Genomic DNA, 27,526 nt, shown 5'->3' with positions numbered 1-27,526 from the left:
AAGACTCTCCCAGATGGTCTGCATGTTGTAGGCTTTGCCCCAGAAGATATTTGCTTTGCTTTTCTTGTTTTGTTTCCTGAGCATCATGAAAATGGTTTGGAATATTTCAGTACCTCTCTAGCCCATCAGATCTAATGCAGCCTATTTAAAAACCATTTTGCTATGTAAGAATTTTCTGCAGCAATCATTGTCAGTTTATACAACTGAAAGTTCTCATTATGAAGAGAAAGGTATTGGTGGTAAACAAAGCAGTCTATATAGCGTGACAGCAAATGCATCCTCAAGAAGGGGTTTGGAACATGCACTGGGTATTCTGTTGCCAGTGGCTGTGGTGGGGTGCAGTGGAGAGATTATTTTGAACATATTCTCTTCTTCCCCCCTTCGCCTCCCCTGCCCCCACAAAACGTAACAACCCTGGAAGAATGGGATCAAAGGTGAAGTAAAAGAAATGAGAAACCAGTGTCTTCTTTCCACTGGGGAAGTGTGAAATAAGTTATTTTAAAAAGTGATCTAATTATTCTACCATTATAAAATTTTTAAAACTCTCCCCATTTTTCCAATAGAAAGAGGGGAAAATAAATAAATACATACACTCTTTAAAACAAAACTAAAATAACTAATGTTTCATCAAAAATTGGGGGGCAAGGAGTGGAAAGAAATTTCCAATTAACCTGTTTCCATTGAAGATTTTTTCTGAAGCCCCTGAAATTTGACCAGCTGTAACTGAACACTGGCCACCTGACAGATTGCTTTTTCAGGGCCTGTGTCCTAATACTCAAAAGCCTGACCCTAGAGTTTGGCTCTAGTTGTTGAACAGATTTTCCTCCATGACCTCGCACAGCTGCTACTTTCTACTGGACGAATGAAGCTATCAATGAGAATGAGAGAAGGTTTATGAATGCAGGACATAGCTTATAAAATAGGTGTACTTAAATTCTAGAACTCAGGGAAAGGCTGTACCACAACCACAGTGAAATGACTCACTTATTTGACTTAAGTTTCTTCACACAAAATCCCACATTGCACCATGCCACCCCCATAAATTAAGAAACCTATATTATTTATATGTTGGGAAGCAGTTTTTTAGGTACTGTGAGAGGTTCATACTGCAGTGCTAAGGACCATTTTCAGGGTGTGCACATGTGGGGGGACTAGTTATTCTACCCTTTTATTTCTCAAAGCTGTCAGTTACAATTTTTCATTTCTAGATTATGTGCTTTTTAATATAGGCACTGTGGTGTTCTGTTTTTATGGATAGCACTTAGAGACACCAACTTCACTGAAATCTGGGTTTGCTACCTGGGAGAAATCAAAAGTTAGAGCATAGGTTTTTTTTAAATGAGAAGATAAATATAAACTCTCATATTAAGTTAAGTGTAGGCTTAAAGAAAACAGTGGAAATAATTAGTGTCCCAAATATCTAGCATCAAAGATTACAATACATTCAACTAATTCTTACTCTTGAGTAAATTATAAATCATTCTATCTGTGAATGGAAAGGAACCAATGATTTCCCCCCCCCTTCTATTCCTTGCTCACTAAACAGTTGTATATTATCCCATATAATGCATTAAATGCACCATGTAGTGTCAAAGTAAAGTAAAACTAGACTCTGTATTACAACATTATGGGGCATCAGCTGCAGATTTGTAGCTGAAACCAAGGTGAGTTAGGCACTTAAGGATTCAACCTCTTGCATATGGAAAAATATAACACATACTTTTCAAAATCACAGCACTTAATCTTTGTGTAGGATAAAATGAGTGTCATTTAAGTAATTTAGGAATTTCAATTATTTAAAAATAGGTCTGTTAAGAATTTTAGCTGTCAACTCCTTTCTTAAAAACCTTAATGGAGTAAGTCTTAAAAAGCCGACACATATTCTACACAGGCTATACATGTGTTTCCTGTTAATCATAACCAAAAGTTTCTTCTTCAGCAGAGACTGAAGAATGATATTGAGAGAATTGCTTGAAGAACTCTTTTTTCAAAGTGGCCGTCTCATATGGTTCCATGGGACTGATGCTACAGTGAAGAAGACCACTGTGTCCACTCACCTGCAGCTCTGCACTTCCCGACAGTATGTAAGGGGCACCAGCCTGCCTCTAATTGTGTTTCCATTTCAGCTGAGAACCAAGGAAGGTAGTGACCATTTTGAAAGAGGGGAATTCTACTTATTATTCTTTGCCAGAGAATGATGCATGAATTTCTTCTTCAGGAAATGTCAGTTGTGGAAAATGACGGCAAAATACCTGTCTGCACCAGTTATTCAACAAGGAAGGGAGAAATGAGTGGTGTCTTTGCTGGGGAATAAAATTATGAAGGCAGAAGAGTGTTTTTTAGGTCTGCCGAGGAGCATGGAGGACAGGAGAAACAGGGAAATTATGGAGTAGGCTCTGGGTGCCTTGTGCTGATATGAAGAGGCACAGTAGCTGTAAACACAGTTTAAGTGGCTGCTGGGCTCTGGCTGCTTTGTGTTGCTGCAGGGTGGAATAAAATAGCCAGTGGATCGGGCCTTGAAAATGAAAGAAAGATTTCAACAGATACTACAAAGATACAAATTATGAAAAATAACAAATTTTCTGGAATTAGTTGTTGAGTATAAATGTATTAACCTTTTAATAAAATAAAGAAACAGCCAGACAAAAACTATATTAAGGTGGAATTAATGTTGAGAGTATGTATCATAGTCTAGGGTAATAAGCATTTCTGTCAATATGAAATTAACTCAGTAGCAATTATTAAAGTTAAGACTGAAGTTAAATATTTTTAAAGTATGGAAATGTACAGTTCCAGCACCCAAACAACCTTAATTCTGCACCATAGTGATGGTATGGGGGTGGGGAGAGTCTCATGTCATTAAAAATTTAATAGAGCATTGAATCACAAATACTGAAATGTCTTAATTATAATTGTGGTCAATGCACTATGTGGCAGACCGTCTGAATGCTCTAACTGTGCGTTTCCATATTTTAATATGTTCAGTCACTTAACTTTAACCTTGCCTCTGAAATTGCTGTGCTTATGTTGCTTAGAACTAATATCAAAATAATTTACAGGAACATAGTAAAAGGAATTCTAAAATACTGGTATGTACTTAACCTTAGCTTCATTTTAATGTAGTTCTGTTTTGGGTATCTGAGTAAAGCTTCTTTACTTGTCTTACCTTAAAAAGCTGTCACTTTAAACCCTAAACCTGTGTAAGAGGAAAGACATCTACACAAATCACACCTGTCTGGATGTGTTATATTTAACAGTCTTGCGCTTCACACCTAGGATGTTTACAACTGAACTGTGAGGGAAAAAGTTCTATTTTCAGTTTTGGTATAAAATGGAATATAGAGTATGTTGCAATTTTACTATTTCTTCATATGGCTTCCCGTATTTGTATGGCAACAGATTTTTAAAAGGTATATCAAAATGAAAGTGTGGTGATAAAAATGGCCAAACCTGATGTACTGTTTTTAAATTTGTTCTGTAGATTAAGTTGGGTCCTACAAATAAGTTAAACTGGAGTTTATGGGCTGCAGCTCCCTTCCTCACAACTGTGAAAAAACTACAGTAGTCAGGTCCTCCAGCAGTTTGCCTAGGTCACAAAATCTGGAAATCATGACATATGGCTGTATGAAGGGTTTAATGCAGTAATCTTCTTCCAACATATCGTTACTACTAAACTACTTTACTGCTATAGGCAGGAATGAAACTAGGTCTGGACTATCAAAGGATACTTATCAGTCAGTATAACCCATTATTTGTATTCCCCTATGACCACAGAGGAGAAGTCTGGAAGAGATTTAGGTTACAACTTGCAGATTTGAAATAACTATATTGAAGGCAGAGGGAAAATAAACTGTTAAAGATTAGTAGCTAATGAATATCAGACTCTAAGGCTCTGATCCTTAAGTGATCATACCAGTTTCCACTTAGTGTCAAATTATTTAATTCACAAAGCAAACACTTTGATAATAGATAAGATATTTCAACTAGGTTTGAAGTTGCAGCTGCCCTTCATTTAAAAAATAAAAACAGAATATTTCTGCTATTATATTATGACATGTTAGTAATCATAATGCATATTAGGAGCTCCTCCTTAAATAAAATTAAAAATAAAGTTTTGTAATTCCCAAACCAGCTTCACAATTCTTCAAAATGAAACTTTTTCATTTTGAAATATTTTATGGGCAATTTTTACAAAAATTCCATCTTAAAAAGTTTCAGTTTTGAGGAAAATGTCATTTTGTTGAAGGCGAGGGAACATTTTAGCTGAAAAATATCCAAGCAGCTCTAGTAGTGCCCTGTGATAATAAGGTACACAATGCATGTGTCCCTGAAGTTTCCTTATGGTCAACATAGAAACAGATGGCTTGGTCCTCTTAAGATTTTTCTGTTACCTAGTCTATATGGCATGATTGTAGATTAAAACAAGCTCAGTGATTTATCTAAGTCTTCAAGAACAGTTGCCTCATGCTCTGCAATGATTAGTTATTCTAAGAGTCCAGCATACAAAATTCAGGACTTTTCCTACATGGCTGTTCTAACCATGTGAGAATGTGCTATCTGCTACCATGAGGACAATAGTTGTGGTGACTGGGGAGTCAAACTGAGAATGGGTAAATGAAGTTTGCAAACTGTAGTAGTGCAGCATTTTTTTTTCAGTGCTTGAGGACTAATGGGGGAGGAGATAGTGGTGCTACTGCCTCCGTTATGACTTTTAGCCAGTTAGGGCATTCACTGGGATTTGGGAGAAAAGTTCAAATCCTGCTCTGGAGCAGGGACTGGAATCCAGGTATTTCCCTTGTTGGGGGAATAACTTAACAACCACATTTGCATGGAGCCTGAGAGAGAGGGAACATCTTCAATAGTAGAGCTTGAGATACCCACCCCAGAATAGCCTCAACTGGAAGGGGAGAAACCTGGGTTCAAGTCCCTGCTCTGGAGCAGAGACTTGAACTTGGGTTTCCCACATCCCATGTGAGAGCCATAACCTCTGGTCTAAAAGTTATGAGATGGCACCACCATCTACTTTGTGAATGGTGCCTAAATCCTCTTCTGATTCTATCCTTAAAAACTGAAATGTTTGATTTTGAAACAGTTTGACATTTCTGAAACTTCTTTTGTTTCAACTGAAATGAAAGTTTGCAGAAATCTACATGAATTTGCAAAATGCTTTGGTTGACCACTCTGCATTTTTTTCAGGACAAAAATAACTTTTTGTTTGAAAAATTTTGCTCAGTTCTACTTGCCATTAACATCTCAGCTACATTACCTGAAATTTGACTGAAGACAATGTAGAAATACTTCCTACGTACACATGGAAATATGGCAGACCTTGATAAACCTTTATACGCTTGTCACATAACAGATATTTCTAAAAGGGGAAAACCTATCCTGCCTTACCAGTCTGCATGCATGAACAATTTTAAATCACTCAGACAGTACTTGCCCACTGCTTTTTTTTGTCCTCTGCTAATCAGTGTTATGATTACTTAAGCTCACACACAATTGGTGAAGTTTTGTGTGTACCCATAGACCTAATATGTGGCATACTCTTTTATAATGGTTCCTAAAATGTTTCTTGTTAAACCTTTGTTCTGTTACTTAAATAAAAATTGCATCATGCAATTTAAAAATATGGTCTTCTGTAAAGAAACTGGTTTCACTCCAGGCTACAAAAAAACTGCAATATTAAGAACCTATTTGTTTATCTACTCCAATAAACTTTGTTTAAAATGAAACTCTGCTATAACTTAAACCTTACAGTTACATACTTCATCTCATATAGGAGCTCAACCTATAGCTTCCTGCAGGCAAAATAACATAAGTAGGAATTGTGGCTGCTAAAGGACTGCAGGGTTGGGTCTACAATAGATAAAACTAGGAATTTAGAGACAGTCAAAATACCTAGGTACAACAGAATGATACAAGGATGGCCTTCTGACATGATATGGGAACTGAAACTTAACAAACGTCCCAGTAGCCAATGTTCAGTAGCTGCTGCCTATGCTAGAACTCCTATTCAAATTCTGTTCACAAGGAAGGGTCAGAAAGGTGGGAAGTTACAGATTGTGCTTGGCATTTGATTATCAGAACTCAACCAAAAGGGTGTGAGTTTCTCCTTAAGCAGTCTGCTCAGGGCATGACACTTTCATCAGGGCCGGCTCTAACTTTTTTGCTGCCCCAAGCAGCAAAAAAAAGCACCGCCCCGCCATAACACCCCCCCCCAACGAGTGCCGCGCCGCCGAACCCCCCCGCCGAGCGCCGCGCCGCCGAACAACCGCTGCCCCCCGCCGCGCTGCCGAACACCCCCCACCCCCTGCCGCACTGCTGAACCCCCTCGCGCAGAGCGCCGCCGAACACCCCTCAAGAAAGGACAATAGTAAGAAAAATAAGAATAGCTTGTCTCTAGTTGTATTACACTAAGGGCATATTGCTTGTTTAACACATTAGCATTGGATATTGCCCATGGGAAGAAGGGTAGAAAGAAACGTGAAATTGTGTTCCTTTGGGCTCTGTAGAACCTCAATAGATTAGTATGGATAGGCTGTAAGATTAAAGAGCTGTCTTAGCATGTTATGGTTGACTGGATACCTGAAGCTGTACCAGCCTTGCTATCCTCAGAAGTATTTCTTAGAAATGTGGGTTAGTTCATTATATTTTGCTATTTCAATTTTCTCATTGTTACTTTTTACCACCTTGCTCTACATCTTCGTCACACTCCTGTGGTTTGAGTTGGCACAGAGTTCCCAGCAGTGTAGTTGTGTGAATGTTTCTCAGCAAGCCAAATGAATGGTGATGGGTGGATTAACTGGTTGGGAGCTCTGGTGTGCCTGTGGTTTGTACTGTGGCAGATCCCAGGATTCAGGACTGTTGAGTCCAGCTGGTTGGGAGGTGCCTGACAAAGGTCTGGTTAGTATTGCAACTGATGATGAAATGACACAAAGCTCAAGCTGAAGCTTCAAACACACACAAACTTTGTATTCTGGGCATTGGAGTCTGGACAGCAGGTTTTCTTGCAAGCTTAGTCTTGGGAGGATATGACTGAGGTCAATACAATCATGACTGGTGTGGAGAAAGTAAATAAGGAAGTGTTATTTACTGCTTCTCATAACACAAGAACTAGGGGTCACCAAATGAAATTAATAGGCAGCAAGTTTAAAACAAACAAAAGGAAGTATTTCTTCACACAAAGCACAGTCAACCTGTGGAACTCTTTGCCAGAGGATGTTGTGAAGGCCAAGACTATAACAGCATTCAAAAAAGAACTAGATAAATTCATGGAGGATAGGTCCGTCAATGGCTATTACCCAAGATGGGCAGGGATGGTGTCCCTAGCCTCTGTTTGCCAGAAGCTGGGAATGGGCAACAGGGGATGGATCACTTGATGATTATCTATTCTATTCATTGCCTCTGAAACATCTGGCACTGGCCACTAGATAGACCATTGGTCTGACTCAGTATGGCCATTTGTATGTTCGTATGTGTTCCCTGACTTCAGCCAAGGAGGAAATTAAATGCCAGTAGTAACTGGGTGCTTAGACTTTTATAGTGCTGTCTGAAATCAAGTAGCAGAGAAACAAACTTTTTTTCAGTGCTCAAAGTGCGAATTTTGGATTAGTTTAGGTCAACTTGTTTATAGATGTATGCATTTGCAATTGTCTGTATTAAACACATTGTGTTTGAAAAGGCCTAGCTTACCAAACCATCCAGGTTGCTCTGTGTGATTTCCCCCTTCCTTGTTATTATTTACTACTTCACCAATCTTTGTGTCATCTCAAAATTATCAGCACTTGTTTTTAGCACTTGACACCTAGATACTTGATAGAAATGTTGAATAGCATCAGTCCTAGTACAGCTCCCTACAGAACCCTACTAGAAACACCCCCATTCTCCATTGACAGCTACTTTGTGTTCTGACACCATCATCTTCAATACACTTTTTGCTTCAGGGCACTATCAAAAATGATATAACCAAGATGTAGGGTTCAGAGGTGGAAGCATGGAATAACTTGCATACGAAGAGGGTGATAAGTTTCAAACTACTTAGTAAAGAGTTGAGTAGCATGGACTGTGGACTTAAAGGAACAAATGATAACAGTAAAAGTAATTCAGGTTCTTTTTGTTTCCTTTAATCTGAAATAAGAGTTGTCTTACACTGAGAATACAAGTTTTGCTGTCTATATTTAAACCCAATTTGTGTTTCAAGTTTAAAATTTTGGCACTTTGAACTCCCATACCAACTGAGACACGCATGTAACAGGCTCTTGTTCACATTTTTAAAGAATGTTGGAAAAACTAGAAGAGCCACAAAAATATGATTTGTGAGCTGGAGAGAGTGCCTTCCAGGAAGAGGCTGAAGGAGCTCAATCTGTTCAGACGATCACAAGGAAGATCAAGAGGTGTCCTCATTACAGTATGTAAGTACATTGATGGGGAGGGGAAAAAACATACTAAAAAGCTCTTTAACCTAGCAGAGAAAGCATAGTAAGAACCAATGGCTGGAAGCTGAAGCCTTACAAAATCAGAATTAGAAATAAGGCACAAATTCAACAGTGAGGGTGGTTGACCATTGGAACAAACTACTAAGGGAGGTGGTGGAGTTTCCATTTTTTGATGTCTTCAAATCAAGACTGGATGCCTTTCTAGAATGTATCCTTTTTAGCGCAACACTAGATATTTGGCTCAATACAGGGCTAACTGGGTGAAATGTAGTGACTTGTGTCAGACTAGATGACCTAAAGGTCCCTTCTAGTCTTACTATCTATTTAATTAATTTACAAAATGGCATACCATTTAAAATGTCTTCCAGTTAATTTCTTCTACCTCCTAACATTTTGTTGGCTTTTGTCACTGCCACTGTATGTTGGACAGAGGTTGTCATTGAGCTGTGTGCATAACTGTCATTTTCCTTCTTGCTCAGTTTGTATGTTATGCACAGACATGTTCTCCTGGATTGATTGAGTGCGCTCATGTGTCTGCATTATGTATCTGGACTATAAAGAAGTTGTAAGGCTTTACATTGCATGGATAAATAGGTAGTCTACTTGCTGAATCAGCTTAGGTTACATACTTGATTTATGGATTGTAACTTTGAGCAGTTGCCCTTGGTATCAGGAGCTTGATTGACTATCACCCCCCACTGAGGCAATCTTGCCTAGTGGTTTGAAGTTGGGGCAAGGGGTAATGGGTTTTTCTTGAACGTTAAACATCAGCCTACCTTCAGTAACAAAAGGAAATGGATGAACAAGGAATTGTAATCTCTCATGCTGAGGTTTGGAGATTTCCCCATACAGTGTACACAGGGCTGCAGGACTTGGCATAATGTGGCTCATTAGCCTTGGCTTTAAGTAAACTGGTTAAGAGAGCAACAAATGAAGTTACTTGGAACTTCAGCATCAACAGAGGGAAGTCCAGTGGCAGCTTGTGATGGATATTGCTCTCGGTCTCACTGTTGGGGGCGAGGTTGCAGTAGGGGAATTACAATTTAAAGTTAAACAGTATATCCCTGATTGTTATGAATATCGATCTTAAAAATAACTGGTTAGATGAAGCATTTTTCTGCTGCTAAATGTGACTTCAGATCTTCAGCCAACGTATGAAAGGACTGAGAGATATGTCAGCAAATGTGATATGCAGTTCTCTCTAACAGAAAAGAAATCAGGCACACTGTATACATTTGTTACTACTCATTATGTACACTATTATTGAATGATTAATAAACTTATGCACTGTACCTGCTGTCATTTTTTGGGTGTTCAGTTTTATTAACTCTGGTTTTTATTATCTTCTCAATCCAATTACTTCATAAAGTAGGGGTTCCTACTGTAATAAAGCTACAACCACTTGGCTAAAGACTAAGTTCTAATTGCCTCCATTCTCATTTGGCCCCCTGTCATCCACAATAGACTCTTGTTGCATAGCTGTGTATGTACAGCTAACCAAAGATGTAGTGGTGGTGGGTGGTATGTAAATAAAAACCTTAATAGATTGACCAATTCTCAGCAAAAGGAATTGCTCTTCCTGACATTCAGTCAACTGGTCGTAGCTACAATTACATACCTCACATTTTTTGACTTCAAAGAGAAGAGGTTAAATATGATTACTTTAAAAAAAAACAGTTTTCAATAACTTGTTATAACAGTTGCAGTCCTGTCTGCCAGTGTCTAAAGCATATGAAATGACAAAACTTAAATGTAACTGGAAAATTATCTAATTTACTAATGAAAAATGTATGTGGAAAGTATAATAAATAAATGCAAGCCACATAGTACTCCTGTGGAACTAATTTGAAAGCCATAGCAAATATGTTGTATTTTCAGTATTGAACTGGTACAAAATGAAAACAATAACAGGCCTCTAATTTGACAGTGTCTAGTGGCTTTCTAATGCCTTTGGCTGAGTAAAGCCTTGTTTTCTTTTCTAAAGGATAAAGAAAAAAATAATTAATTCTTCTCCATTTGCCGAGAGCCAGAAAGATGCTCTGTGGCCAAAAGCGATTAAATAATTCTACTGTTTTTTATTTAACTTCATTTTACTGTAAATGTAATGCTTCCACAGCTCAGCGTCCACTCTTCAATGCATGACAGGAGTTCAGCAAACACTCTTGATTAGCAGATTCCCTTAAGAGTTTTTTTTGAGTGGCTTAATCAAAACCTTTTAAGACAGAATTTTGAAAGAGCCTAAGGGCCTTGCATGCGCAGCGGTCATCCAGTGGGATTTGAGCACTGCACTCCCTTGGGCTCATTTGAAAATCCCAGTTGAAAAATCTAAATGCATATGTATTGCTTCTCCTTTGTCTGCTGTTTTGCTAAATTTTTCCAGGTATTCCGCAACATTTACAGTTACAAAATTAAAAAGGAAAACCATGTTTATAACTTTCAAGGTGTTTCTGATGCAATATATTTAAATACCTACTTGTTTTAGTTGTAAGATTGATCATTCTGTAACTTCTCATATGAACTTTAGCTTCCTTTTAAAAAGAAGTTGCACCCACAGTTGGCTACTCTCCAGTCTTTCAGCACAAGTAGCTGGATTCAATGATGGATTATATTCTTTGAGTAGCTCAGCTAATTGGTCTTTTCAGTGCTCTATTGTGCATGTCATCCGGTCCTGAAGTCACACTGAAGTTTAGTTTTTTGACGTCCATCTTTTGTTTTACTGTAAAGAATACAGTGGTCTTGATTTCGTTTCCTCTGAACAGTAAGTTCAAGATAGTTATTTTACAGCTTTCACCTCTGTGCTGAACACCAAATCTATAACCTCTAAAATCACACTTCATTAACCCTACTTCACATTAAGCTCTGGGAGAAGTCATGCAGACTGCCTGCTAACCTCGCTTCAGACTGCAGAGATGTCAGTATGTCTACTAACCTAGACAGCCCTCACTGACTGTATTATCTTGTAGCTGCCAGTTACTTGTCTGAATAAGAGTAGAGCTGGGCGAAAGTCTTTGGCCAAAACTTTTTTAGCAAAAAATTCAGATTCGCTGATGACAAAACATTTTGTTAACTTGTTTGGTTTTGCCAAATTGTGTGTTTTTAAAAAAAAAAAAACAACTCTCTCTCCCACCATCTGTCCAGGTCAAAATGTCCTTGTTTGGACATTTTTACAGTGCAGCAGTTTGATTTTGCAGTTCAAAATGACTCTGATTTGAAATATCCTTCAATTTCTTTTAAAGTGCTAAACCCATTAAAAGTGCTGGAAATATACATGCAATTTTTTTTCGAGTTCAATGTGATGTTTTGATACAAACTTTTTTTTTTTTTTTTACTTTTTGATTTGCTAAAAACTGAAATTTTCATTTTCAGTTCAGCCTGAAACAAAGTTTTCCAGTTTTTTGGAATTGCCAGCATACAGACATCAGTTATTTGCACAGATCTAAATGAGGGAGCTGGCAATGGTGGAAAGAAGGCCAGGAGATGTGGTTTTTTTCATTTTGGTAAAGATTCTGGTTTACTAGATATTGTTTTCCCTTCTGCTACAGTGACAACCAGGCCAGCCAATATTTAACTATCTAGTCCTTGAAGTAATCTGTGGATTTGGCCAGTGTCTTAAGTACTGAATTTGTTAGACTTATTTGTATTTGTCTATTTCTTATACATATTTTTAGCTCCCGTAATCTCCTTTTTGCTTCTTACGTGTTTTGAAGAGTAGATTTTCCATTCCATTGGCAGATTCTATATATGGTCCTCTGCAATTATGATCATAAACACAGTACACTGAAGACTAAATTCCAAGTTTATCTTCAAAATAGAAATAGTAACCTAACATATTAGGTTTCAAAGTTAGATGATTACAGGTATGACTTCTAAATACACCATACTACTTATCTGTTTACATTCATAGTCTCAAAAGTTTCAGTAACAGTCATTCATATCTCACAATCTCTGGAAAAATTGTTTCCAAAAAAGTCAATATGCTGAAGAGTGCAGTTGTAAATTCTTTAACTGGTATTGGCAGACAGATGGCTAGGATAATTATTTCTCATGTAAAGCAGGCATAGTTAAGGTATAATAAGAACTAGATAAAGCTGCAGGAAACTCTCTTAGCTTCGTCTCCAGAGAATCAGTGTTAACAAGTCAAATTAGTCATTTTTATTTAGGAGATATAAAAAAAGCATATGCTTTCTTGCTATACCAGCTGTCATAAAATTTTGGAGAAAAGTGTTGCTTCTAAGGCTTCCAGGGGGAATATTTCACAGAAATATTTTAACCTTTATAGCTTACAAAACCAATTGGCTTCCTTTCCCATAAACTATTTTTTGGCTGAAATTCTTTAACAAAGCTTTAGGTTGTAGAAAAAATATCTCTCTGAAGAAAATAACTGGACTGCCTTCTAGTGGCCTTACTGATCATAGATCATTTTTATAGAGAGCCTAGCTTTTCGTACAATTGTGTTGTGGTAGTCAGATAAAGCCAAGTTTTAATACCTGAGCAAAAACATTTAGTATTCAGAATTTTAAATGTTTAAATATGTGCATTTTGATAAACACAAAGGCAGATCTTTCTAGATCTGCCTGTGTGCAATGTTCTTAAAATCCATAGCAAAGAAAGACCTCTTGCCCTCTGGCCTTTTTCCATATGATTGAATTGTGCATGTGCATTACTGCTAGCTCAGATCTTCCTTTTACTATAAATTCTTAACCTGAGTGTCTGTACCTTTTGAGCCTGTACCTTTTGTACTTTCATTCCACTGAGTTTTTTAAACCCCTTGGACTTTTCTTCTAAGAAACATCACCTTTTAGTAAATATATTCAAGAGACTTGATGAAAAACAGACTTGTTGAATGAAATATTGCTGTATGCAATTCTCAGTTACCATATGCCAGGAAGGTAATTTGAATGAGTTTTTGGATGTAACCAGAAAAAAAGCAACTTTCTGCAAAAATAGTACCAGAAAATAGAGTGACTGTCTATGTGAGAAGGTTATAAGAATAAAACAATATTTGGATGGTGTTAATTAGTAAATACAGTGACACGGCTTGCATAAATTGCAATCTAAATGTCCAGGTTGTCATAGCAACTTGAGTACATTTGTCCTTTGTTACTATTTTGATTACCTCATTGCGGAGGGCTTTCTCAGATATGAAATATTTTAACATAGTAGAGAACAGTCACATTTTGTGTTATCACCATAGTTATCTAATTAAAAATATTTAACCATTGTATGCAGGTATCCTTACTGTACTCTGAATACAGGATACACATAGTACATATACTCCATTTTCTTCCTTCCTGAGGCTCACCTTCAGTTAAAGCTAAATAACAAAAAATTAAACACAACCTTCGCTCCCCCTCCCCCAGTTTTTTCTTCCCTCTAGCACATCCTGTGTTCCAGCTTTTAGTGCCCTTTGCCTTAGACATTGAAATCAATCCTATATCCTGGTTGGGGTAAATCAAATCTTTCTGCTAAAATCAGCATTGAGAAATGATTTTGCAGGGTTGGATCCTGAAATCTGGATGATTTATAGAAGTAGCCTGCATCCTTATGCAGGGTCCTACAACTTGCCCCCCTGTTGCAACCACTTGTTGAGTAGAAATAAAGTGTAATAGGTGTTTCCCATACAAATTATATCCCAAAAGCTACACAGTTAAATAGCTATAGAGCTTAATATTTCTTCTTTTGCTACTGTTTGAGATGTTGCTGTGAAGAAAGAATTCAGATAGAAGAGGACTTGGTGTCAGTACAGCATAGAGCATATGAACACTTTTATTTTCAAGTGTTGTATGGAAGGCAATTGCATAAACCGAAGCAATTCCCTGCAAAGGAACAGAGAAGGCTAGGGAGTTGGAGGAAAGCAACTGGTGGAGAGGTAGAGTAAGACCACATCTTACAACAAGACGAGTAATTGTGAAACAAACCCTGAAATAAGTGAGAGAGTGGAGAGGTAGTAAGATCATGTTTCTTGATGGATTTGGTCCAATCATGTGATGGATTTGGTCACTGAGACCCCCTTGGGACTGTCACCTGATGTGCTGAGATTACCTCTGAGCCTGTTTTCCCTGCCAGCTTGGGACTCCAGAACCCTGCCTTGTTGAGCCAGACACACTAGCCTACTGCAACACAGACCCAGGTCTGGTCCACGCCCCCAAAGTTGCAGACTTAAACCAAAAACTGCTCAACAGGTCACCTATCTCCAGCACCCAGACACCCTGTTCCCAATGGGATCCAAACTCCAAATAAATCCACTTTACTCTGTATAAAGCATATATAGGGTAAACTCATAAATTGTCCATCCTCTATAACACTGATAGAGAGGTATGCACAGCTGTTTGCTCCTCCAGGTATTAATCACTTACTCTGGGTTTACTAATAAACAAAAGTGATTTTATTATGTATAAAAAGTAGGATTTAAGTGGTTTTAAGTAATAACAGACAGAACAAAGTAAGTTACCAAGCAAAATAAAACAAAACACAAGTCTAAGCCTAATACATTAAGAAACTGAATACAGGTAAATCTGATCCTCAGAGATGTTCCAGTAAGCTTTTTTCACAGACTAGACTCCTTCCTAGTCTGGGCCCAATCCTTTCCCCGGGTACAGTCCTTGTTAGTTTCAGATCAGGTGGTAACTAGGGGATTTTTCATGACTGGCAGCCCCCTTTGTTTTGTTCCACCCCATTTTATAGCTTTGGCACAAGGCAGGAATCTTTTTTCTCTTTGGATCCCCACCTCTCCTTCTAAATGGAAAAGCACCAGGTTTAAGACGGATTTCAGTTCAGGTGATGTGATCACATGTCACTGTAAGACCGCCTTCTTCATTATCTAGTAGCTGGAAGAAACCTACACAGGACGGCTTGCAGGTAAACAAACCCATTCACAGTTCAATCATTCTGAAGCACCCATAATGGCTTCCACTTAACATGTTTACATCAGTAATACAAGTTTGTAACTTAGTCTCCTAACTCCAGACATAGAAATAATACATGCAAACAAATAGGATGAACAAACTCAGTAGATCATAAGCTTTGTAATGATACCTTACAAGAAGAAAGAAGTGAGAGAAATGAACCTTATGGAACTGCAGATGAGGGGTTTGGTATTGTACAGGGGCAGCCACCCATGATGGGGTAGAGGGGAGAGAAACATGTTGATTAATCAGGTATTGCTGTTGGATTTATGACTGCTTTGGATCAAAACTACCATACTGGTCCCTACCTAACTAACAAATAGTCAGTATAGTCCATAAGTTAGTTTGAAACCCTTTCTTGCCATTTTGGGTATTTTTCTTGGCTCCCTGCCATTATTCTCTCAGATGTTACTGCAATATTTCAAACCAATTGCAATATTGTAAAACAAACTTTGCCTGTACATGAAATAGGGAAGGCAGAGGAAAATCCTTAGTGTGGTTTTTTTTGGGGGGGGAAGGGGGCAACCATTTTTATTTGATCACTATGTAAACATATCCATAATTTCCCAATGGGGTGATGCAAGCATAGTAGCTGGTTTGGCTTTTTCTGAAATTAAAACTTTCTGCGATTTCAGGAGTCCTCAGACATAGAATCTTAAGAGAGTTATAATTGCAATTAAGTAGTAACTTAACTTACTGAGACTTTTGTGCTGGGGATGGGTTTGTTTTTTTCCCTGCAATGTCCTTATCCCACCAACATTTAAAAAAAGTAACAAAAATATTAAGTCCATTCACAACAGGAGCTAAATACTGTCATTCCACATTGGTAACTGTACCTCATATATCTTGCATATCATTCAAATTTTTGATACCATTTCTGCAGTATGTTGACTGCAGCATAGTGGTTTTCAGAACCTTGAGTGCTGCACAGTTCTATACATTTCCTGTGCTGTTTGTGTCGTGGTGGTAGGGCAGCTTAAGAGAGAACTCAGAATGGAAAACCATCTTTTCTGCTGTGATGGACATGTAATTAACCATCTGACCACTGGGCCACGACACAGAATGTGATGCCCCTCAGCTTTTCAGAGGCCATGCATAACTTTTGTCTGCACAGCTTCATAAAGCTTTGTAATAGGTTTTCTATTAAAGAAAATCTGTGAGTGAACATGATAACATGAATCTGCCCCAGCTACAAGCTTGACGCAGTGTTTGCTGAAATCAACAGCAAAAAGTAGAATTAATCCATATTCTAGCACAGCAGTAGTTTCATTTCAGCCCTTTGCACCTATGTGACTTGGAATACATTTGTCTGTTTTCTTTCAGCTGCCTTCACCAGACGGTTCTGGTGCTGTGACTGGGTTGCCTGTTTTGGCCCCTCTGAGCACAACTTGCCCAGCTGCAGGTCTCTGTGGGTAGGTCATTGTCTCTGAGGGCTGAGGTAGTGGTGCTTTGGCTCTTTGGGCAATGCACGCTTAATTTCTAACCCTTGTAGGATGGTAAGATCCCTAAGGAATTTGGAAACAAAAAAAAACCACAACTCAAAAGAGGGTCATCTGACAAACCTTCAGTGGACCCTGGACTTCTATCAGCGCTTGTCTCCAAGCAGTCAGTGCTTCTGCTGATCAGCCAGGGTCTGGTTATCTTTTCTAGTGGGGATTTGTCCAATTGGTAAGCTAGCTCAGTCTCTGGGCTGCAATCAGGCTTCTCTCCTTGCTGGTCAGCCCTGAACGGTGCTAGGTATCCTCCCTTTAACTCCCCTCTCCATGTTTGACAGTTGCTGCAGGTCTAGTGAGGTGGGGGCTACTGGGTCCACAGGCTCTCAGTAACCTTCTTGTTGCCAGTGTGGGGCCTCTGTACCACATCATAAGCGTCGTAAGAGAAATGTTCAATTGGTGTTAACTTGAAATTTAATCCTGTTGCCTGACTTCAAATGATGTTCATGTCAATTATTAAAATTAACCTCTTGGGTTTCTAACTGTGGCCCCCCTCTATGATTTACATATCTGATTACACTTTGTTTACGAGTCTAAAGATTTGAAAACAACATTGTAACCTCTCTGGCTCTTAAAACTTCATTAGGAATAAGTTCTGCCACTGAAATTTAGTTGAGAGTTGAGCTGATAAAGAAGTCAGAGAAACCAACTTCCTCTTGTAAAGCTACAGGGTGGTCATCAGTGGAAACTTATTGCTATTAAAAGGTGCTATTGACACAGAAGGAGTAGGCATGCTGGATGTCAGTAAAATTTGTCTTTATTTGTGTTCTTTCACAACTGTGCTTAAAGTATAAACCCAACACAAAAATTGGAAGTAGGCTTAGTTTTGGAAACCAGCTATGGTCTGTGGTGGCAAAAAGATTGCATGCTGGATTCCTGTGCCTTAATCTACTATTAACAAAATTGCTGTTGTCCAGTACCCTCCCTCCCTTTCTCTCAACCATTTCTTATGAAATACATGTTTTGGGTAAAGTCCTAAAAAGCAGCTAAGTTCCATTTTCAAGAGTGACTTAGGCAATTAAAAGTCTAAATCCCATTGACTTAGGGCTTGTCTTCACTACCCGCCTGGATCGGCGGGTAGAAATCGATCTCTCGGGGATCGAATTATCGCATCTCGTTGGGACGTGACAATCGATCCCCGAATCGACGCGCGTACTCCACCAGCGCAGGTAGGAGTAAGCGCCGTCGACAGGGGAGCCGCGGCGGTCGATTTGCCGCTGTCCTCACAGCGGGGTAAGTCGGCTTGGATATGTCGAATTCAGCTACGCTATTTGCGTAGCTGAATTTGCGTATCTTAAATCGATCCCCCCCCAGTGTAGACCTAGCCTTACACTGAGGCTTAAGCTCTTCAGTGCCTAAACTGCTTTTGAAAACAGGTTATAGCTGCTTTTTAAAACTTTACCTCTTGTATCAGAGAGCAAATGTCTTGAGTAAAACCCCTAAATAAAACAGAGCTACTTTTCATGGGGTCTAGCATTCTGATTATTTGGTCCTTTTCCTTTCAGAGTTCAGTGTCTGATTCTACAATGTTGTCATGACCCAGTAGCCACTTTCCAGACAGCTGACACAGAGAGTATCCTCAAACTTTTCCATGATTTGCAATATTTCTGATAACAAAAACAAACAAACAAAAAAAACCCTCAGATGCAGACCAGAGATGATGAAAGGTACTCAAGAGGAACTGGATAATGTATTACAGCTGCTGCCAGTCCCTTTGTGCCCTAACAAATTTAGCAATCCTCTTATCAGTTTTGGCTAGCTTGTTAACCCAGGGGCTGGGCTGCAGGGGTGGGTGGGATGCAGAGATAACACAACTTTTGGATCTGAACTGGCAGCCAGAGGGCATGGCTGTTGGTCATTGTAATGGAAAGTGAGGGCCAGCTGGGTAGCTAGATTGTTTTTAAAGGTGAGGTAAATTTCCTTCAGTCAAGTAGTGGTTTTTTTTGCCGAACTAGTATTGTTTTTATACTTTACTATCATGATCATTTGAACTGCTATCCAACTTAACTCTTTCATTAGCATTTCCAATACATCCTGGGTCTCCATAGTACTTCAATGACATGGTATTACAGATAGGGAACTGGGTGGCTAACAAGTGATGAGCTAGGAGATTCTATCCTTCTGGTGTTACAGTCGTTTGATGTCTGTATGTAACATATGATGTCTGATGTAACATAAGCACCTTCTGTGGCTGGTGGATAACAGCGCCATGAACAGACAAGGAGGATGGACAAAACAGAAAAACGGAACTGATCATGGGATAGAGATGTTAAAAGCTGGGATAGTCAACTGCACATTTCATATGAATAATGAAAATAAATGTTTGCTTCACTGTCTTTTCCTTCAAATCTCTAACACAACACTTAAGGATGAGTAACAAAACACCTCACTAATGGGTAGGTTGAGAGGTAATGGAAGTTGGTATTTAATTAAAATTAAAAACAAATAATTGTAGCTATATTATTTTTGTCCTCTGCCCTTCATGGTTCTCTCCACCATCCTTCAACTGATAGCTGTCTAGGGCAGGGACCATGCTTTCTTAACTTAATGGGAGAGACAGACAGGATTGAAGCTTCTGCATGCTACTGTATTGAGTATAATGGGTCAAAGTCTCAAAATGTTAACTGACATAACCTATTAACTTTCAATGGGACTTAAAAGCCTAAGTGATGTATAAAAGCTTGTGATTTTTACCCAGTACTCTTTAGTGCTCTTAGGTATGGCTTGGATTTCAAGTTTCACGATCAGTTTAATATGTGAATTCATGTTCTGCAACTATTTAAAATAAAGCAGCACAGTGTGCAGTTTAATTCAGTTTGATTTCCAGGCATCTGTCATACAATTTTGAGTAGGTAACTTGTGAGCTGTTTCTTCTCTTTAGGACATGCTTAAGTCTCTTCAAGTTTGCTGTTCTAATTCTGTAAAGGAAAAATTAGCTATGGATAAAAACCCTTCCTCATAAAAATGTTCAACCACATCCCATTAATCAATTAAACATACAATTTGGAAATAGGATTAAACTAACCAAAAAGTTAGTTTAAAAATAGGCTTTAAATTACTTGAGTCATTACTGACCAAAACTTCCTGGGGGACATTACCAATGCATTTAATAGTTGCCAAGGAAACATAACCTTTCCAGTTACCGTATGCACTGTGCTTTGTCAGAATTACTTCATCTACTGATTATGACTGAGCCACTTCCAGCATAGCTTTTCTTCATCAATCCTTTGCCAAATTACAAATGTGTGCACTGCTAGATTAATAAATATATTGTAATATGTTGTACCGTTAGCTACTCCATACTTAATGTTGCAACTGAGTTCACAGTAGAAGCCAGACTTCAGCCTTTCTTGCTTGGAAAAAAAAATTGTCATATTTTCCATCAGAAAGGGTAATGGGGCTGAGCTAGACATTTTGGATTAAATTGGAAGTGATTTGTAGAAGGTTGCTGAAGACTTGAAAGTTCCTGCTAAGTGGGGGGGAAAAAGCGAGGGGGGGGGCAGGAAATTAAAACTGAGGTGGCAAACCCTAGTTTACTGACCTCCCCTAGTTGAGATGTAGTGCTTGGTAATGAATTTACTCAGACTGGATTGCCATGAATACTTGAAGGCTGCTAGGGATTCTTGGGTCCACTGAGGTTAGTACAGGCTGTCAAATGTTAAACTTGGGAATAAAACTTTTCTTTAGAAGTCATTTGCAGAAGTGACAACCAGTACACTAACCTAGGATGGAGGAAAGGAGTGATCTATGATGTAAACGGGTACAAATATGATGATAGCAAAGTCAGAGCTAAAAGCTGAGTATTCAAATCCTATAAAGGAGAAGGTGGAATAGTATTAACAAGTATTGGGTTTTCTGGACCGAGAAAGACGTTTTGAGAAGCTTCTGAGTACAGCTGGTTGGCAAAATTTTTGTTGCAACAGGTTTCCATTGGAAAATATTTCTTTAAAACTTTTTTTCATGTCAGTTTGGAAGAAAATATCCCACAAAAACCAATTTTCCTGAAATAAAAAAAATGTTTTGGAAATATTGCAATATTTTTCATTTTTTATTTTATTTGTACATTATTTCATAACATGTTAGCAGTTGTACATAATATGACATGCCATTATGAAATAATAGTTGATATTCTATATTTTATTTATAAAAAAAGTTTAAGGGCATAAAATGTCAAACTATTTCATTATAACACACACAGAAGGAACTTTGATCAAGAAAATATGATGTTTCAATTTGTACTAAGTAGCAGCTGCCCTTAATATTTTAACCATTGCATTATGTCATAATATGTTTCCTGGGTTGTAAAAGACATTACCTCACTCACCTAGTCTCTATAACATGAAATGTCAAATTGTGCATTATTACTACTGATATGCATGAAGTAATGTGTAAACAATAAATATAAACATAAAATAAATTTTGAAAAGAAAATTTTGTTTTGGAAAGAAAGTTTGAATTTTTTCCAAAATAAATTTTTTTAAATGGAATTTTTGGGGAATTTCCATTTCATAGGAAACTTTGAAAATATTGTTTCCATTCCAATTCAGAATGAAAACAAATCTTTAAATATTGAAATTTCTTGTGACTCAGATTCTGAGTTTGACAAGCTCTACTTCTGAGCCTTCACTTAAAAAAAAGTGTTATAGTTTGAAGTATGCTCTCTCCCATCACTTTTAATTAGATTTTACTCATAAGCTATGAGCTTGAATCTTGAATGTCATAATAAAGCCTTTCTTGTAATTATAGATGCTTCCTATTTTGTTGCATATTACTAGAGACAAACTAATTATTTAATATTTGAGAACATTAATTACTGAGAATTGGACACTAAATTTTCTTGAGTATGAAGGGAGATAAGATTCCGGTTACAGCCTTCATTTTTGTGAAAATGTATGGAAGACTTTGCAAGTTATGACTATGTATGGAAACAAGTTATGATTTATGACCATTTTTAATTGTCTGACCAGGCCTTCTGTGAACTGCCTGTGGCACTGTTCTTTACAATATCTGTAGCTTAGTCCAATCGCTAGAACAGTTGTGCTGGGTTCCCTCTAAAAACATGCTTGCCCATTGCAACAAAATGTAAGATAGGTGTGGTTAGAAAAAATAGAGGCTATAGGATGAACTTTCAAGGCAATATAATTGGGATGAGGTTCAGAAATTGCTTGTGCAATCTACATAAACAAAATTATTCAAAATCATCAGGGGTTATTAACATTTTTTACTGATCTGTGCATTGGGAGTGTATCCTCATCCATCAACCACGTACAACCTGAAAACTGAGCACAATTCCTACTTGTCCATGTAAATGAGAATCAAGACATTCAGCAGTGAGGATGTCAGTCTAAGGGAATGGGAAATAAAGCTTCTGATAAAATCCTGAATTAAATATGAGCCTCATCTTTATGGAGGAGGAGCTAGGAAGAGGTCTATATTGTTTAAAGCTGTTCTGAGGCATAACATCTAACTAGTATTAAATTATTCAGAATGCTATAACAGAGTCTCGAAATCTGGAATTCAAGTGGCATGACCTCATCATAGTGAAACTACCAATGCTTGCCCTGCACCCCTGAATAGAAACACAATAAAACATCATTTGGGTCCTTTAGATTAGGGATTTTAATGATCAATGAATAGGATAGATGTTGTTTGTCCACATTCCAGGAATTTATTCACTGCTGATAATCTGGGAAGCAAAGCCTACTCGTCTAAAAGTGTAACAAAAAGCTTGACATGGAGGCCATGTAAATAATTTCATAGTGATTCTGAGGCTTTAGAAGCCATACACTGATTAACTTTCAGTATGTATCTACCTCACAACAATGATCTTAGTTTATCCTTGTGTGTGGTGTTAAATAAAAATATAATGTGAGAAATGAGTGAATTTTCTCAGATGAGATCATCTGTTTCTTCCAGACACAGCTGCAGATGCTAGAAGCTTCTTTAAAAGAGACATATAAAGTATGGTAGGAGTAGGGAAATTGGGCTTTATGGAAAATTAACACAGTAGTATAGAGGTTTCAGGAATGTTTTAAAAAAAACTACAAACCTTTGGAGAAGAGACAATGTGTGAATATTGAGAAATCTGCCAATGGTTTATTACAGACATGAATGTTTTAGAACCCTACTGAGGATTTTTCATATTTTTTCCTTTCGTTAGTTCTTCATAGCCTTTTGACTCAATAGTTCAAAAAGTAAATTGAAACTGGAGTGTATTTTTTTTAAAGTGATATAAATGCTTTTTAGTTCTAGGTGTGTTGCCTTTGGCTGCTTGTGTTCTTCCCAAGATGTTGAACTGTGCAAAGACTCAAGTAGAAAGGTTCTGAGTCACACCTTAATGGGTTTTGTGCCCACCTCTCTGTCAATTCAGGATTGAGTCACATCCTGTATTACCCATGATCAAATGAGCTAACAACTACAGCAAATATGAACATGGTTACCTAATATAGGGCATATATCTACACTGGTGGCCTTTTGAAGTGCTGTGTAAGAGTGGGAAACAAGGACACCCAGCTTTCTGAAACACCTTCAAGGGATCCACAGAACATAGCTTGAGAAAGTTTTGGTATGTTAATGTCACTGGACTTCCCTGTGGAAACACTGTACCTTATTCATCCTTTTAAAAAATCACACGTCTTTTCTAGAATTGAAGAAACAGAAGGCTTCTATGGTGTCTAAGCAATAAACTTAGATACTTTCAAGGGTGAATTGTTTGGCAATATAAGTCCTCTTCTCATTCCCCATCTCATTATGCTTAAGGGTTGAGGAATTTTAATGTCTAAACAAATCACATATTTTATTTAGAGATGCACAAGCAGAAAAATGTATCCCATCCAACTTCCAACAGCTATCACCTACTGTTTTAGACACTTGAAACAGATGACATTCACTCTGGTTGAAGCACTCATATGCTCAAGCTTGAAGTATCGCTTCCATTAGCATTTGAAACATGAATTCAGCATCCTTCAGTCTCTGAAAAGTCAGAAATTGTATAAGTATTTTGGACAAATGAAAAACATGGTCAGTCCTCTAGAAGTTCACAGCCAGCATCCCCTCTTAATGTCCAAACAGGAGCTCAACTAAAATGAGCAAGACTCTCTTCTAAGCAAATGGGAGTTGCAGTACATTACATATTTCACTGGGAGCAAACAATGTCCACCCTTCATTCATGTGCATATATATGTGTGTGTGTGTATATATATATATATATATGTGTGTGTGTGTATATACACAATATATATATTGTGACAGACCCAGACCAGTGGGGTACAGGAGTCTGGTAGAGGGCAAATATACTGGTCACTGGATGAGTAGTTTTCTGTTCCCTGAGTGACCAGAGCAGGGGCTGCACTAGAGTAATCAGGAACCTGCTAGAACCAGTTAAGGCAGGCAGGCTAATTAGGACACCTGGAGCCAATTAAGAAGAAGCTGCTAGAATCAATTAAGGCAGGCTAATCAGGGCACCTGGGTTTTAAAAAGGAGCTCACTTCAGTTTGTGGTGGGAGTGTGAGGAGCTGGGAGCAAGAGGCGCAAGGAGCTGAGAGTGAGAGGGTGTGCTGCTGGAGGACTGAGGAGCACAAGCGTTATCAGACACCAGGAGGAAGGTCCTGCGGTGAGAATAAGGAAGGTGTTTGGAGGAGGCCATGGGGAAGTAGCCCAGGGAGTTGTAGCTGTCATGCAGCTGTTACAGGAGGCACTATAGACAGCTGCAGTCCACAGGGCCCTGGGCTGGAACCCGGAGTAGAGGGCGGGCCCGGGTTCCCCACAAACCTCCCAATTGACCTGGACTGTGGGTTCTTCCAGAGGGGAAGGTCTCTGGGCTGTTCCCCAACCCACATGGTGAATCTCTGAGGCAAGAAAATCCGCCAATAAGCGCAGGACCCACCAAGATAGAGGAGGAACTTTGTCACAATATGTGTATATGTATATATATACACAGTTTTCTGTTTTCTGTAGTTTTCTGTTCCCTGAGTGATCAGAGCAGGGGCTGCCCTAGAGCAATCAGGAACCTGCTGGAACCAATTAAGACAGGCAAGCTAATTAAGACACCTGTAGCCAATTAAGAACTTACTAGAATCAATTATGGCAGGCAGGCTAATCAGGACACCTGGTTTAAAAAGGACCTCCGATCAGTTAGTGAGGGGGTGCACGAGGAGGAGGGAGTGAGAAGGTGTGCTGCTGGAGGACTGAAGAGTACAAGCGTGATCAGGCTTCAGGAGGAAGATCCTGCAATGAGGATAAAGAAGGTGCTGGGGGAAGGCCATGGGGAAGTAGCCCAGGGAGTTGTAGCTGTCATGCAGCTGATACAGGGGACATCGTAGACAGCTGCTATCCACAGGGCCCTGGGCTGGAACTTGGTGTAGAGGGTGGGCCTGGGTTCCCCCTGTCCCCCCAACTCCTGATTGAACACAGGAGGAGTTGACCTGGTCTGTGAGAAACACCAGAAGGGAAGGTCTAATTTGGAAAGGGATCTGGCCTGTCTCCAATCCACTAGGTGGGACACAGAGACTGCGGGGATTGTTCTCCATTTCTCCCATGCTGTCCAGTGATGAGGTTAACTGAGTGAACGGCAGGTTTGAGCCTCTATCAGAAGCGGCCAAACTGAGGGCTGCTGTGAACCTCTGAGGTGAGCAATTCCACCAAAAAGCACAGGACCCACCAGGGCCGGATTAAGACCTTTAGAAGCCCTAAGCACTGAAAAGATTATGGTGCCCCCCCATATGTAATTCAAAATAAAAACGATACCATACCATAAAATAAAATTTTATTTTTCGAAATGACACAAAACTTACATGTATGCTGAAATTAAAATAGCTTCTTTCTAGATTTTCTGATTGCAAAATTCTGGATAAGTTCATTGAAGCTGACTCGACGAAGCATGTCCGCTTCCATACACAATAGGGAAAGTGAATCTAGTCTGTCCTGACACATTGTTGTTCTCTGAGGGTTTTTTATTCTTTTCAGCTGAGAAAAAGAGCATACTGCGGAGCAATTAGTAATCATCAATGTTAGAAAAATACGTAGTGCGATCTCTACATTTGGAAATACGCATTGTATTCCGTCTTTCAATATTGTGTCATGAAGATCAATGTGACTGAATTTCATTTTTCCTGTTTCATTAAACTTTGCATGCATATAACAGTGGAACTGCCGTACTTCTCCACAGAGATTCATGTTCAAGTCAACAGGGTATGAGTCAACTAGCTTTTGGGAACCTTGTGAATATTGTTCGTCAGATAAGTCCATATCGTTTAGAAAAGAAAATCTACTTGATACTTCTTTGTACACTTCACTTCTCCTCTTCATATGAGCTTCAAGTGTATCAATTATAGTGTAGTAAGTAGATACGCGAAATTTGTCTCTAGGATTCAATGCTGTTTCTGTTGCACTGCTATCATTTGCTTGTTTTTTCCTGATTCACTTGCGGGACTGGGCTTCTTTGTAGTTAGTATCAGGCAAGATATCTTTTGATATGTCTTCAAATCTTTCAGAATCATTCCTCAAAGTGTGTAAGTGGTCTGCTAATGATTGACAGCAGTCTGCACATGTTTTTAAATCCAATTCTTTTTCTTGCGGAGCTTGACTTGTGTGGTAAAAGTGTTGTAAAATTTCATTCCACATGGTCAACATGAATACAAACTCTAGTTCTTGCATCTTGTTTGCAATGTTTTCTGCCTCTCGTATAGTTTCTCCCTTTTGTGATTGGTCTTCAACTATACTTTCTAATGCAGCCACAATCTTTGAGTAGGACTCCAGAATTGCACTTATTGCCACTGCATGTGCCTCCCAGCGAATATTAGAAAGAGATTTCAACACATCATCATTGCTCAAATATGTTTTAAGAACTGCCCATCAGTGTGTTGAGGCAGAGAAAAATGTATAACGTAACTGGAATGTTGAGAAAAACCTTACTGCCACCGGACAACAATCAACAACACTGCGGCCAACAAGATTGAGAGTTGTGCAGCACATGGTATGAATATGGCATATTTGTTCTGTTCTAAAAGCTTCTTCTGCATTCCTTGATAATGCCCTGACATGTTGGCAGCATTGTCATAAGATTGACCTCTGCACTTTGAGAAATCTATTTTGTAAACTTGGCACAGATAATGCAGTACTTGATTTGCCATTTCTTCACCAGTGTGGCTTTTCAAATTGAGGAACGTTTCATCCTGCCCCTTATCTCAGTTATCTGAACTTAAAAAAACACAACAAATTACACAATGTACACTATTTTTATGTATATTTATTATATAAGAAAGAAAAAAAATGAATCAAGTACGTATAACTCAGAAGAATATATCAATAATAAAACATAAATTTATTGCGGTACATGATAGGATCTGATTTCCTCGCATTATTTCAATCTACGTTAGTAGGATGCCCCCCTGGTTTAGGTGGGGATAAGTAATAAAAAGAGAACAGAAAAACGGGGGAAGAGTTTGTAGTGGAGTGTAAGGAAGTCTAACAAAGTTCTGATTTTTCCCATGATGACTACTTCGATGCTTTTTTTGAAATATCAAATACCAATTTTTTTTCCAAAAACCCCCCCTCATTATTTTTTGGTGCCCCCTGCTTTGCTGGTGCCCTAAGCACATGCTTAGTCTGCCTATTGGGTAATCCAGCCCTGGGATGCACCAAGGCAGAGGAGGAACTTTGTCACAATATATATAGGTCTGCTGACTACAAG

The sequence above is a fragment of the Emys orbicularis genome, chromosome 9 (assembly GCF_028017835.1).
Source record: "Emys orbicularis isolate rEmyOrb1 chromosome 9, rEmyOrb1.hap1, whole genome shotgun sequence".
Lineage (NCBI taxonomy): Eukaryota > Metazoa > Chordata > Testudines > Emydidae > Emys > Emys orbicularis.
The sequence above is the reverse complement of the archived record's forward strand: the minus strand, read 5'-3'. Positions refer to the sequence as shown.